The sequence below is a fragment of the Microcaecilia unicolor genome, chromosome 3 (genome assembly GCF_901765095.1).
Source record: "Microcaecilia unicolor chromosome 3, aMicUni1.1, whole genome shotgun sequence".
NCBI lineage: Eukaryota > Metazoa > Chordata > Amphibia > Gymnophiona > Siphonopidae > Microcaecilia > Microcaecilia unicolor.
Window position 1 is genome coordinate 389,525,048 of NC_044033.1, and position 15,948 is coordinate 389,540,995.

The 15,948-nt window shown below is 46.7% G+C and overlaps 1 protein-coding gene across 5 annotated transcripts in view; it reads right to left on the reverse strand.

Moving 5' to 3' along the window:
- Positions 1 to 15,948, reverse strand: part of NCOA1 (nuclear receptor coactivator 1) — a 660,387-nt gene that overhangs the window by 556,868 nt on the left and 87,571 nt on the right. For 3 of the 5 annotated variants that reach the window (XM_030198687.1, XM_030198686.1, XM_030198690.1), the window contains one exon: positions 3,558 to 3,690. The gene's annotated coding sequence lies outside the window, so the exon portion shown is untranslated. The remainder of the gene's footprint in view (positions 1 to 3,557; positions 3,691 to 15,948) is intronic. The other 2 variants (XM_030198689.1, XM_030198688.1) reach the window with 2 other exon arrangements.

Genomic DNA, 15,948 nt, shown 5'->3' on the forward strand with positions numbered 1-15,948 from the left:
TTTATCTTAACATGGATCCCTTGCTAAGAGATATTATGACTAATCCGGACATCAAAGGAGTAGAGATAGGCCCTCATACATTTAAGATTTCGGCATTTGCAGATGATTTGCTGGTACATGTAGTAGACCCTCAGGTTTCGTTCCCAACGTTAATGGATTGTTTTGCAGAATATGGAGATTACTCTGGGTTTTAGTTGAATTTAGACAAATCTATAGCGATGCCCACAGAGTCAGCAGTGAGGGCAAGTTGGGTGGGCTCTTTCCCGGTAAAGTGGGAGTCAGTTTCATTCCAGTACTTAGGTATTCAATTATCCCGTAGTACTGCGATGCTGTATAAAGAAAATATAGCCATTTTGCTGGATCATTGTAAATCGACATTAGCAACCTGGCAGCATTTCTCTCTTTCAATGCATAGAAGAATTCAGTTATTCAACATGGTGCTCTTCCCAAAGTGGCTTTATATCATACAATTGCTGCCAATAAGAGTGTTGAAGCGAGACCTTAGGATTTTGCAGAAGTTCTCCTTTTTTTGTTGGGGAGGCAAGAATCCGAGAATGCAGTTTAAACACTTGGTGGGATCCTGGAAGCTTGGAGAGCTGGGTATTCCGGATCTTTCATTGTATAATTATGCCTGTTTACTTCGGCATTTGGGAGATTGGGTTCTGGAAGAGCATAGATATACCCCTAGAGGTTATGAGGAGGCATTTTATTCCCCCTGGCATGTGAACTCTTTATTGCATTGTTCGCAGGGTTCACTTCCGGGATGGCTGCGGAAGAGTGTGGTATTAAGAGCGTTACGTCAGAGACTTGGAGATTCTTGATTTTGTTGTTAGGTCGGCGGGACATGTCAGATCAGCTCCCGATTAGGGGCAATGTGTACTTCTTGACCGGGAAAGACAATGTAAGTTTTACTCGATGGGCCGCAAAGGGAATCATTCTATTACAACATGTGTTAGATGCGGAGGGCAGATTGAAATCATGGGGGGCTCTTCTGGAGACTGGGAAGGTAGAGCAGAGAGATATGATGGCTTACCTGCAATTACGACACTATGTAGCCTTGCTGGAAAGAAGTGCCCCAACTCCATCTTCAGGAGAGAAAATTCAGGTATTCTTTGACAAATTTAGGGAGGGGGCCTTTCAATATCAGGATTGCATAAAGCCATACAATTGAACTCCCAGGGGAGGACATTTGCAGACCTTACCACGCGGTGGGCCCAAGATATAAGGGAGGTAGGAAGAGGTATGGAGCCATTAAAATTAATAAAAGAGGATCCCTGAGATTTCAGTCAACGCTGCATTGAGGAAGTGCCAATTCCGAATTCTACATAGGGCATATTTTACTCAGGATCGCTTATTTAAGATAGGGGCGGTAAAGACTCCGGTGTGTCAAAAATGTAAACAGGGAGTGAATTCTTTTTTCCACTCTTTGTGGGAATGTCATAGGACCCAGGCCTTTTGGAAGGAGGTGTTTGGCTATTTGGAGAGATTAATAGGATGTGAAATACCACTCTCCCCGGCACTAGTGTTGCTAGATAATTATGAGGACTACCACTTAAATAACAGATCGTATATATTGCTTGCTAGGAAGGCAAGGATCCTGAGGAAGAAAATTATATTAAGGGTCTGGGTGGGAGATGAAGCGCCATCACTTTGGACGTGGATAAATAAATTACATGCTCTGATGACTCTGGAATGCCAATATGCTAAACACATACCTAAACGATTAAAGCAATTCCAAGCAGTGTGGGGTGTATATATTGAGTCTCTCCCGCATAGGGCGAGAAGTCTGCTTCTGAACTCCTGTTGAGATTTGGAGGGGCAGGGTGAGGGTGCTTCGTTGCAATCAAAGGAGGAAATCAGACAAGAAAACATATTCCAGAAAATGTTGGCCTGGAGGGTTCCTCTTCTCACCTCTCTTCCCCCTCCCTTTTCTCCCCTCCCCCCCTTTTTTTGTGTGTGGAGATTTGACGAGCTGTGGGAGAAGGGAGGGAAGTGGGAGGGATAGCAAGAGAGTTAGGCGGACGGATTGGAATAATGGAGAATAGTTGATGTTTAGGGTGGCTATAATGAAGGTTTTGGATAGTTAGGGAGGAGTTTGGTAGGGGGAGGGAGTTTTGTGGGACAGGAGGTAGAAGATAAGAGCCACCTTACGATAAGCACTGTTAAAATACAGTTGAGAGGGAGGGGTGGGATGGGGGCGGAGGGGGTCAATGATTAAAAATATTTGATGATCTAACCACTGATTTGTTTGCATTTAGATGGTTTTGTTTGCAAAGTATCTTTGTATTGCATATTGAAAGAGATGATTGTTTAATTGGTTCGAACATCAATAAAAAATTGTTGAAACATAACTGAGATGCATACAGGTTTCTCTTGCCTGGCATTATGTTTAGTTAAAAGGCAGCAGTACTATGTAGGATTCTTTGGTAAATTAAGTTTTAAACTCTTTTTACTATTTCCTCTTTTGAACAATGCATTCAAATACTTCTATTTTATCCCTTTTATACTTATCCTGTAATTATCCAACAACTTGTCAGTAAATCAAGACTCTAGTGTATTTAAAATTTACTTTTGATTTTATAAGTTTACATGCTACTTGATACATTATCTTCCTGTGTGTTGTTTTATCTAGTATTTATCTGAAGAATTGTATGAAATGATAAGGGGCCATTTTACTAAGGCGCGGCAAAAAATGGCTTGCGCTGGTGTAGGCGCGTGTTTTGGATGCGCGCAGATCCATTTTTCAGTACACCTGGAAAAAGGCCTTTTTTTGTGGCTGAAAATGGAAGTGCAGCAAAATTAAAACCAGCGTGCATCCATTTTTAGCCTGAGACCTTACTGTCACCCATTGACTTGGTGGTAATGTCTCATGCATTAGCCAGGCATCAAGCGTCAGCTCGCATAAACTGCCAATTACCACTGGGTAAGTGGCATAAGGTAGAAAATAGAAACTATTTTCTACCAAATGTTTTGGATGCTCATCAAAAATGGAATTGCTGCCTGAGGCATGTATTACACGGGCGGTAGTTCCAATTTGACGTGCGTAGGCACCTATGGGCCTTAATAAAAGGGCTCCTAAGTTACTTTCATCTATGCTTATCCTTTTAAATTCTATTTGTCAGATATATAACCTATTTCACCTGTACTGGGCTGCAACTGCATATTCAACTCCATAATCTTATTTTACACCTTTAGTCTCGCACACATGCAAAAACACACAAAACATCTAATAAGGGAAAATCATTTAAATTGCATCAAAATGCCTTCCCTGTCCGAATAAAAAGTGTTAGTAAAATCATAACTACTAGCAAATAAAAGCAAATTTAAGCATTCAAATCAACAGCAAAAGGCGCCATATCACAACTTCAAATATCACAACTTCAAATAACTGGTTCACTAAATAGTATATGTATAAATATATAAATCATATGCATATAAAAACATGAAAACGACAATTATGATTTTACTAACACTTATTTGTTCTGACAGTTTTATTGCCCCAACGCAACTAGTGGAGGGCAAAACATGGCCAAATCAGGAACTAGTCTATAACTAACCTATGTGTTGTAGCAATTTAATAAGTTAATTTACAGACTATTTATCTGGTCTGCTACATTATCTCCATCTTGTCGTTTGTGGATCGATTGCCTTGTTGCTTTCTTGGACCTTCTCTGAAGTGAGGCATTTCACCTGCAAGAGAACACAGTACAGATTATCAAATTTCTTTGTGACTGCTTGAACAAATAGCTATAGTTTATGTTTCTCCACTCACTACCTTTCCTGAAGCAGTTACACAGACTTATTTTATATTATATACATATATCTTATTTATATTTATTTATTTTTACAGCAGCTGGCAGAACTGGAAGCTAAACTTTTCAATTAATTCACAAAACAGGTGATAGTAACAGTGGAATATTCACACTGTCATACTAACATGTTTGACCTCTGCTCTGAAAAAAAAGACTGGAGTGGAGGCATAGCCTAATGATTAGGGCAGGCCTGAGAACCAGGGGAACTGGGTTCAATTCCCATTACTGCTCCTTGTGACTCTGGGCAAATCACTTAACCTGTATGTAATATATAAACTGCTTTGATTGTAACCACAGAAAGGTTACAAAGGAAGGCACTGTGTGCAACAAGCCTCCATCTTGTGATATAACCAAGTAAGGTTCTCTTCATGACAATGTCTATAGTTCCAGCACCCTTGTTGATGAACAAATGGCTACTAGAAAACCCCACTTTCTGAGACCGGCAGACTGTTCTGAAACTGAGAGGCTCCAATGGCCAGCCTATTAAGGCCCTGAGAACTAAGTTCAGATCTAAAGCAAGGGTCACAACTCCTCAAATATTGTACCACTCTGGTTGTGTTTTCAGATCTGCCTTGTATTGTGTACTATAAGCAACTATACCTTCAGCAAACCAAGGGACAGCCACCTTTCCAGTATGATTTGTAAGAATCATAGCCTGAAGGGGAGGTACCTGTATTCCTTATACCATACTTTGATTCCCCTCCATAACCCAATATACAGTGGTGGAAATAAGTATTTGATCCCTTGCTGATTTTGTAAGTTTGCCCACTGACAAAGACATGAGCAGCCCATAATTGAAGGGTAGGTTATTGGTAACAGTGAGAGATAGCACATCACAAATTAAATCCGGAAAATCACATTGTGGAAAGTATATGAATTTATTTGCATTCTGCAGAGGGAAATAAGTATTTGATCCCCCACCAACCAGTAAGAGATCTGGCCCCTACAGACCAGGTAGATGCTCCAAATCAACTCGTTACCTGCATGACAGACAGCTGTCGGCAATGGTCACCTGTATGAAAGACACCTGTCCACAGACTCAGTGAATCAGTCAGACTCTAACCTCTACAAAATGGCCAAGAGCAAGGAGCTGTCTAAGGATGTCAGGGACAAGATCATACACCTGCACAAGGCTGGAATGGGCTACAAAACCATCAGTAAGACGCTGGGCGAGAAGGAGACAACTGTTGGTGCCATAGTAAGAAAATGGAAGAAGTACAAAATGACTGTCAATCGACAAAGATCTGGGGCTCCACGCAAAATCTCACCTCGTGGGGTATCCTTGATCATGAGGAAGGTTAGAAATCAGCCTACAACTACAAGGGGGGAACTTGTCAATGATCTCAAGGCAGCTGGGACCACTGTCACCACGAAAACCATTGGTAACACATTACGACATAACGGATTGCAATCCTGCAGTGCCCGCAAGGTCCCCCTGCTCCGGAAGGCACATGTGACGGCCCGTCTGAAGTTTGCCAGTGAACACCTGGATGATGCCGAGAGTGATTGGGAGAAGGTGCTGTGGTCAGATGAGACAAAAATTGAGCTCTTTGGCATGAACTCAACTCACCGTGTTTGGAGGAAGAGAAATGCTGCCTATGACCCAAAGAACACCGTCCCCACTGTCAAGCATGGAGGTGGAAATGTTATGTTTTGGGGGTGTTTCTCTGCTAAGGGCACAGGACTACTTCACCGCATCAATGGGAGAATGGATGGGGCCATGTACCGTACAATTCTGAGTGACAACCTCCTTCCCTCCGCCAGGGCCTTAAAAATGGGTCGTGGCTGGGTCTTCCAGCACGACAATGACCCAAAACATACAGCCAAGGCAACAAAGGAGTGGCTCAGGAAGAAGCACATTAGGGTCATGGAGTGGCCTAGCCAGTCACCAGACCTTAATCCCATTGAAAACTTATGGAGGGAGCTGAAGCTGCGAGTTGCCAAGCGACAGCCCAGAACTCTTAATGATTTAGAGATGATCTGCAAAGAGGAGTGGACCAAAATTCCTCCTGACATGTGTGCAAACCTCATCATCAACTACAGAAGACGTCTGACCGCTGTGCTTGCCAACAAGGGTTTTGCCACCAAGTATTAGGTCTTGTTTGCCAGAGGGATTAAATACTTATTTCCCTCTGCAGAATGCAAATAAATTCATATACTTTCCACAATGTGATTTTCCGGATTTAATTTGTGATGTGCTATCTCTCACTGTTACCAATAACCTACCCTTCAATTATGGGCTGCTCATGTCTTTGTCAGTGGGCAAACTTACAAAATCAGCAAGGGATCAAATACTTATTTCCACCACTGTAAGCTACAGCAGAGGATCTCAATCGGTGTGTCATGACACAGACAGTGGAAACATCAGTGGTTAGGAGGGGAGAATGCAGTCAGCCCAGCAGAGGAGATGCAGCTACACTAACTCTAACATCACGCTCCTCAGACTGTGCAGGCAGCAGACCACTTAACAGTGTTTTCATTTCTGGCAGAAATGAAACCCTATAAGCGCAGTTTGCTGCCTGTACAGTCCAGGAAGGAGTGCAGTGTCAGGGTTAGTGTAGTCGCATTTCCTACACCAGGCTGTTTCCTGCTGTCTGCAATCTTCCTTCCCAACGGCTGCCCTGAGGACCGAGGCTCCTCTGGGGAGGGAGCAGAGGAGCTGCTGGACCATGGGGGTGGGGGTAGAGGAGGTATGGGGCTGCTGGACCATGGGGGGGGGGACACACATGACTGCTGGACTATATGGTGGAAGAAGAGAGAGAGCTGCTGAATCGTAAGGGAAAGGGAGAAGGGATACAGAGCTGTTTTTGAACTACAGGAGGTGGGGGAGAGAGGTGACGTGGAACTGCTGGACCATAGGGATGATGGGGGAGAAGAACAGAGCTGTTGGAACATAGGGATGGATGGGAATGGAGAGGGGTCAGGGCATTGCTGGATCACAGAGATGAAGGAGAAGGGATAAGGGAGAAGAGACAGGGTGATGCTGGACTATAGAGGTGGAGGGAAAGAGAGTGGAGACAGGGAGTTGCTGAACTATAAGACTGAGGAGGGAGAGAGGCGAGAGAGGAGCCACAATGCTGCTGGACCATAGAGGTGGGGGGAAGTGAGGGAATGGAAGATGACAGACGGAAATTGAAGAAAGGACAAGTGGATAGTATACACGGGAAAGACCTGAAGACAGGAAAGCTGAAGGGAGAAACTGAGACCAACATGCTTGGAAAAATAAAATGATCAGACAGCAAAGATTAAAAAAAAAAAAAGCTTTATTTTGAATTTAAGTGGAATACATTAGCTTTGGGAAGCTTTGGAAAATGTGCATCACAGATGTCTTTGTAATAATTTGGCAAAATCGCATGGCTTAAAGAGCAGCTCACACTGTACAGGGAGCTGCAGCTGTACCTCATGCTTTTAAAATGGCACCAGTAATCTCTGAGGATTCAAAGGAGGACTGTAGCACTGATATCAAGTGCCAGAGTCTGCCCACAGAATCCCGAAGGCTTGGGAGATGGATAATTGTGCTAACAAAAATTTAAAAAATTAAAAAAAAAAAAAAAAAAAAGGAGTTCCAGCTGGTTTGCCAGGAAATAAAGTTTGCCTTAGAGAGGCAAGAAGAAATTGAGACTTGGAGAACTGAGCCTCAGCTGGAATTTCTGTTCCTCTCAATTTAATTCAGAAAGATCTAATAGCTTTATGGAATAAAGCAGAGGACCTTGAAAATAGGTTCTGAAGGAATAACTGTTACATGTCATCAAAGCAATGTCAGAACACCACAAATAATGTGAAGACTACTGTCTAAAGTTTTTTTTAACATATTTTTCATCTATGTCTAATATTGCAGTATTAAAATTATCTTTTTAAACGATATGAAATTAACAGCACGGCTGCATGGAAAAATCCGATATGGGAAAATTAGGTTCTTACCTTGGTAATTTTCTTTCCTTTAGTCATAGCAGATGAAGCCATTACGTATGGGTTATGTCCATCAACCAGCAGGGGAGATAGAGAGCACTCAAACTTTCACAGTGCCCTCTTGGCCAGCTAGCTCCACTGCCTCTTCAGTATTTGAAGCTTCCAAAGCAGTATGGCAAACCGCAATGGAAATCACAAGAGCTTTCCTCACAGCGAACGATGGCCCATCACAAGGGCATGAACTCATAAAGGAGGGAATGCACATCCTCCTGGAGGGAATAAACTCATCCTCCTTATTGTATAAGTGGAGGGGAACACACGCGCCTCCTGGAGGGAATCACACATCCTCCCAACACACTGGAGGGAATGAACTCATCCTCCTATTTATAGAACTGGAGGGGAACACACGCGCCTCCTGGAGAGAATCAACACATCCTCCAAAAAAAAAACATGCTGGAGGGAATGAACACATCCTCCTAAATTTAAACTGAACATGAATCCTGAAGATTGTTTTCCAACTTTCTCCCAAGGAAGGAACTTCAGGAAATTAGAACAGAACCTGAAAAACAGATTCACAGCATACAGACAATCATACAGGGAGGGCTCATGGCTTCATCTGCTATGACTAAAGGAAAGAAAATTACCAAGGTAAGAACCTAATTTTCCCTTCCTTGTCATCAAGCAGATGAAGTCATTACGTAAATAGGGTGGGAACAAGCCACACCACGCGCTAGCACTTGTGCACCAAAACGCGCATCCCTCCTGGCAGCCACATCCAGCCTGTAATGTCGGGCAAAGGAGAGCTTAGAAGCCCATGTTGCTGCACTGCATATCTCTTGAAGAGAGAGTGCTCCAGTTCCAGCCCAAGAGGAAGAAATCGCTCTAGTAGAATGTGCCTTAAAGGCTTCAGGCGGAACCCTGCCGGCCAGCAGATAAGCTGAAAAGATAGTTTCTTTGAGCCAGCGGGCAATAGTGGCTTTAGACGCTGGAGACCCTCTGCGAGAACCGGATAGCAAAACAAACAGATGATCAGAAGTCCTGAAAGAGTTAGTAACTCGCAGATACTGCAGCAGAGTCCTGCGCACATCCAAAAGGTGCAGCTGCCCAAAAGATTCTGGAAACTCTTCCTCTGAAAAAGAGGGCAAGAAAATAGGCTGGTTTAGGTGAAAGGCTGAAACCACCTTAAGGCATAAAGGAAGGCACGGTCCGAACCGTGACTCCGGACTCTGAAAATTGCAGAAATGGGTCTCTACAGGACAGCGCCTGGAGCTCTGACACCCGTCTCGCCGAGGTAATGGCCACCAGAAAAACGGCCTTCAGTGTCAAATCTTTCTCCGATGCTCGCCGAAGCGGCTCAAAAGGAGATGCCTGCAGGGTTTTCAAAACTAGCCCCAGGTTCCAAGCTGGACAGGGTGCTCGCACTGGAGGTCGGAGCCGAAGCACCCCTCTAAGAAACCGTGCCACATCTGGGTGAGCAGCCAAAGACACGCCTTCCACCTTACCACGAAGGGAGGCCAATGCTGCCACCTGCACCCGCAGGGAATTATAGGCCAAGCCTTTTTGTACACCTTCCTGCAAAAAGTCCAGAATCAGCGAGACAGGAGCCCGCATTGGAGCAATGGCTCTGGAAGCACACCAAGACTCAAACAGGCACCAAATCCTGGCATAAGCCACGGAAGTGGACCGCTTGCGGGTTTGCAGGAGAGTGGAAATAACTTTATTGGAATAACCTTTATCCCTCAATTGCGCCCTCTCAATAGCCATGCCGTAAGACCAAAGCGGCCGGCGTCCTCCATGGCTACCGGTCCCTGAGTCAACAGGTTCGGTACCAGAGGTAACGGCAGAGGAGCCTCCAGGAGCATCTGTCGGAGGTCTGCATACCAAGGTCTCCTTGGCCAATCCGGGGCGATGAGGACCACTTCTCCTGGGTGCAGCCAAATCCGCAAGAGCAGGCGCCCTATCAAGGGCCATGGGGGAAACACAAAGTAGACCCGGAGGCCAGGGTTGAGCCAAGGCATCCAACCCCGCCGAGCGAGGATCTCTCCGTCTGCTGAAGAAGCACGGGACTTTGGTATTGGCACTTGTCGCCATTAGATCCATCACGGGCTTGCCCCATTTGGCACAGATCTGCAGGAATACTTCGTCTGCCAGATTCCATTCTGCTGGATCGATCTGATGCCTGCTCAGATAATCGGCCTGCACATTGCTCTGACCTGCAATATATGAGCTGCCGACAGACACTGAAGATGCAGCTTGGCACAGTGGCAAACCAGTTCGGCCTGCGCGGCTAGTGCTCTGCACCTTGTTCCGCCTTGTCGATTTATATAGGCCACCGTTGTCGTGTTGTCCGACATCACTCTGACAGCCAATCCTTCCAGGGTCACTTGAAAGGCCAGAAGCGCCTGAAACACCACTTTCAACTCTAGGCGGTTGATGGACCACTCCGACTCCTCGGGTGTCCATAGACCCTGGGCATGCTTCCCCTTGCAGTGTGCGCCCCAGCCCTTCAGGCTGGCATCTGTTACCACAAGGCACCAAACGGGGAGCGTCAGCGGCATTCCTCGCAGCAGCATGCTGTCCGAGAGCCACCACTCCATGCTGAGATGGGCCGCAGGGAGCCAAGTAAGTCTGCATTGGTAATCCTGAGAAATAGGAGACCATCTCCGGAGTAGGGAATACTGTAGAGGTCTCAGGTGCACTCTCGCCCAGGGTACCACTTCCATCGTGGCTGTCATCGATCCCAGCAGCTGGACAATGTCCCAAGCTCGCGGGCGGGGCATCCTCAGGAGCAGACGGACCTGATTCTGAAGCTTGCACCGCCTTAGCTCGGGTAGGAACACATAGCCCGAGACTGTGTCGAACCTGACCCCCAAAAACTATAGAGATTGTGAAGGGGACAGGTGACTTTTGGCCATATTGACGACCCAGCCTAGAGATTGCAGTACTGAGACCACTCTGACTGAGACGTGAGAAACTCTCCTGGCTGAACCGCCGCAATGACGGAGCGCAGGGATTCCATGTGGAAATGCTGCACTCTCAGGGATTTGTTCACTTCTTTTAAGTCCAGAATAGGGCGAAAGGACCCACCTTTTCGCGGCACCACAAAGTAGATGGAGTATCGGCCGCAGCCTTGCTCGGCGGGAGGCACCGGGGTCACTGCCCCTAACTGAATCAGACCTTGTAAAGTCTCCTCCACCGCCGCCCGTTTGACGGCAGAACCGCATCGGGACTCCACAAACACGTCTCTTACTGGGGCGTTGAATTCTATTCTGTATCCATCTCTGATCAGGTCCAGAACCCACTGATCTGAGGAAATCTTGGCCCACTCCTCGACAAAGAGGGAAAGCCGTCCTCCGATGACAGGCATCGAGGAGAGGGCCGGCGCACCATCATTGAGAGGGTCGCCCCTGAACTCCTGGTCTTGAGCCACCGGCTGCGGAACGCTTGTCCGAGCGAAAGGAGTTCCTCTGCTGACCATGGGCACGTGAAGTGAACCCAGCAGAACGCCCCGGGCGGTACCTTCTAGCTTCACGGAAGCGAGGTCTGTACAAGGAGTGGACCGCCTGGCCCTTAGAGGAAGGCCTCTGCCTATCTTCGGGCAAGCGCTGGGGTTTTGGATCACCCAGGCCTTTCACAATTTTCTCTAACTCCTCACCAAATAGGAGAAGTCCTTGAAAAGGCAACTTCACCAAGCTTTGCTTAGAGGCCATGTCCGCTGCCCAGTGTCGTAGCCACAGACGACGGCGAGCCGCCACTGCTACTGCCATTTGTTTAGCCGAAGCTCTGACAAGGTCATAAAGGGCATCAGCCAGAAAGGACAAGGCCACTTCCATCCGCGGAGCCACATCCAAGAAGGACTCCGCTCCATCTCCGGGCTGAGCCACTGCCTGTTGCAGCCAAGCTAGGCAGGCTCTCACAGCATAACAGCTGCATGCAGACGCCCAAACAGTGAGACCTGCAATTTCAAAGGACCGTTTCAACGCTGTTTCCAGCCTACGGTCTTGAACATCCTTCAGGGCAACACCTCCTTCAACAGGGAGGGTAGTTCTCTTTGTCACCGCAGTGACTAGGGCATCCACTGTAGGCATTTGAAAACGAGCCATATGTCCCTCACGCAGAGGATATAACTGCCCCATAGCCCTGGAAACTCTCAAAGGTCCCTCGGGGTCAGCCCACTGAGCCGAAACAAGCTCTAGGATGGAGTCATGCAAAGGGAAGGCCCGAGCAGCTTTCTTGCTACTAGCCATCCTGGGATTACCCGAGGAGGCCATGCCACTGTCAGGATCTTCAATCGAGAGGGCCTGCAGGGTATCTGAAATAAGCGCTGGCAGCTCATCACGGTGGAAAATCCTCACCGCGGAGGGATCATCCAGATCCTGTGGTAAATCCGCACCTGACTCTGGTTCCTCAGACCAAGAACGTCTGTCAGAGTTCTCCGAATCCTCACACCCCGACCACGGGGGGGGAAAAGGTGCACCACAATCTGAAGGGGAATTAACCCTTCTGCGCTTATCTTTAGGCCAAGCATCCGGGAAAAAAGCCTCACTGGGCAGTCCCAGGCCAGAATCCATCGGGGGGGCAATCAGAGGAGCCTCAGGCGACCCTTGAGGAAGGGCTCTTTTCATCATGTATGCTTTATGCAGCAAAAGCACAAAATCCGGGGAGAAAATCTCACCCTGGGCACCCAAATCCTGTCCGGTGCTAGCCACTCCTGAAATAACCTCATCTCGAGGTGCCCCACCCGGCTCAGGTCTCTCCGTGTCCACGGAGGCCACGCCATGCGGTGTAAGCAAAATGGCGCCCGCTGCCAGCTCAGAGCGGGAAGAAACATCGCTCGCCATGCTCGGGCCGGCTCCTACGCCAATACAGCACGATTTACAGAGCCCTGCTGCTGATTTGAGCTTGCCACAAGTGGAACAGCGCTTTACATTGTCCGCAGCCATCACCGAAAAACGGCGGTAAAATCCAAAATGGCGGTTTCGCGCCAAAATCGCCCCGATCACAGGCCCACCCCAGAGGAGTTGGAAAACACTCTTACCTCAAAGGATCTAGTGTACAACTACGATCCTGCTGAAAATCAGGTCAAAAACCTCTGTTCCAGCGTCTCTGCGTTTAAAAACGCGACACGACTTTTTTTTTTTTTTTTTTTTTTTTTAAGCTGTGAGGAAAGCAGAGGTATTGAAGACTCCGGAGGCTCAGATGAGTGGAAAAGGCAGGGAAAGGGCGAACCTATATGCCTGCATCCACTGTTGGTGGGTAAGGACAGGGAAAGCAAGGCAATATGTCCACATCCACAGAGGTATGGGTAAGGCAGGGAAAGGGCTAACCTATGTGCCTTTAAAGTGAAGCTGCTATAGCCTCCAACACCCCGGTTAACAACTGGCAAGCCAGGAACCACCTCCCGGCAGATTTTTCTGGAGCTCGAACAAGCTGCAGCCACCCTGCTAAGGGAGATAGAGAATACTGAAGAGGCATGGAGCTAGCTGGCCAAGAGGGCACTGTGAAAGTTTGAGTGCTCTCTATCTCCCCTGCTGGTTGATGGACATAACCCATACGTAATGGCTTCATCTGCTTGATGACAAGGAAAAGATTATTTTTAGTTAAGCACTAAGAAATTTTGGCCTGGCCTACGCATGAAGACGATAATCATTTGAATTTGTCCAAGTACCAGTGAAATGTTTTTGGTCAAGATTTATTGTATGGTCTAGAAATTGTGTGTTGGTATATATTACATCACACTGTATGAAAAAGTTAAACATTTCTTATTCATGTCAATTTTATTGCACATCAGAAAAGTAGTACTTGATACAACTTGTTTGTGCAAGAATCTGTTAAGTCCACTCATCTTAAACAGCCAGCTGGAGCTTCTTGCTTTCCCATTTCTATTTCAGAGTTGATGAATTTTGTTGCCATTCCTTGCGGATACACACTCTGGGAAGCACGATCTCTGATTTGTTGAAAGTTGAAAGGATTTCTTGCATACTTTGGTCATTTAAACCAATGTTTCCCAAGTCCAGTCCTGGAGTACCCCTTGCCAATTAGGCTTTCAGGATATCCACAATTAATATGCATGAACTTGATTTGGATACACAGTCTCCATTATATGCAAACCTCTTTCATGCATATTCATTATGGATATCCTCAAAACTTGACTGGCAAGGGATACTCCAGGACTGGATTTACGAAACACTGATTTAAACCACCTATACAGCACAGCCTGCAACCACAATCAGGGCCAGTAGACTGCTGTGATACTGTCTGTCCTTTTGCATTAACAAATTACTCTCTCTTCGCATGTTTAACTTTTGTTAGATTGTTTCCAGTTGCTGCCATCACACTTTTGTGTTTTAGTATTTTGGCAGCAGAATTTGACATTTTCACTAATGGCTGCCATGCTCGAAAACAAGATTGCTTTGCCTCTCAGCGCTAAATGATCAGCTAGGTTAGCACACGTTTGCTTAATAAAGCATGGGCCCAAACATGTATTACTATGCAAAACTATCACTACAAATTAAATTGACCTAAATTAGTTCTTTAAAATGAATTACAGCAGTAGTCAACAGATACAAAAATACTGTGCAAGTGATTTATAAAAAAAAAAAAAAAAAAAGCTAATTTCCTAATATATTTCTTTTCATATGGGACTACTATTTGTGGATTTAACAGGATTTGCACAAAGCCAAAAAATGTTAACATTTTGCAATAGCTAATACGAACACTTGACATCTTTTTCAGCAAAACTATCCTATGAAAGAATATATCACTAAGAAAATTTCAGTTTGTCCCTAAAGTGGACTTACTAGGTTTTTGTGCAACACTCCAACTGCAACTTTCATATGGTGCCCTGCCCAATGCTTCTTACAATAAAGGGTATGATACATACCTGTAGCAGTTGTTCTCCGAGGACAGCAGGCTGATTGTTCTTACGACTGGGTGACGTCCGCGTCAGCCCCCACCAACCGGAAAGAAGCTTCGCGGGACGGTCGGCACGCAGGGCACGCCCACCGCGCATGCGCGGCCGTCTTCCCGCCCGTGCGCGACTGCTCCCGCCAGTTGAATGACTAGCAAAAGATGAAACACACAACTCCAAAGGGGAGGAGGGAGGGTAGGTGAGAACAATCAGCCTGCTGTCCTCGGAGAACAACTGCTACAGGTATGTATCATACCCTTTCTCCGAGGACAAGCAGGCTGCTTGTTCTCACGACTGGGGTATCCCTAGCTCTCAGGCTCACTCAAAACAAGAACCCAGGTCAATGGAACCTCGCAACGGCGAGGAAACAACAGAAATTGACCTACGAAGAACAACTAACTGAGAGTGCAGCCTGACCAGAATAAATTCGGGTCCTGGAGGGTGGAGTTGGATTTACACCCCAAACAGATTCTGCAGCACCGACTGCCCGAACCGACTGTCGCGTCGGGTATCCTGCTGGAGGCAGTAATGAGATGTGAATGTGTGGACAGATGACCACGTCGCAGCCTTGCAGATCTCTTCAATAGTGGCTGACTTCAAGTGGGCCACCGACGCTGCCATGGCTCTGACACTATGAGCCGTGACATGACCCTCAAGAGTCAGCCCAGCCTGGGCGTAAGTGAAGGAAATGCAATCTGCTAGCCAATTGGAGATGGTGCGTTTCCCGACAGCGACCCCTAGCCTGTTAGGGTCGAAAGAAACAAACAATTGGGCGGACTGTCTGTTGGGCTGTGTCCGCTCCAGATAGAAGGCCAATGCTCTCTTGCAGTCCAATGTGTGCAACTGACGTTCAGCAGGGCGGGTATGCGGCCTGGGGAAGAATGTTGGCAAGACAATTGACTGGTTAAGATGGAACTCCGACACCACCTTCGGCAGGAACTTTGGGTGGGTGCGGAGCACTACTCTGTTGTGATGAAATTTGGTATATGGAGCATGAGCTACTAGGGCTTGAAGCTCACTGACCCTACGAGCGGAAGTAACTGCCACCAAGAAAATGACCTTCCAGGTCAAGTACTTCAGATGGCAGGTATTCAGTGGCTCAAAAGGAGGTTTCATCAGCTGGGTGAGGACGACGTTGAGATCCCATGACACAGTAGGAGGCTTGATAGGGGGCTTTGACAAAAGCAAGCCTCTCATGAATCGAACGACTAAAGGCTCTCCAGAGATGGCTTTACCTTCCACACGATAATGGTAAGCACTAATCGCACTAAGGTGATTCCTTACTGAGTTGGTCTTGAGGCCAGACTCTGATAAGTG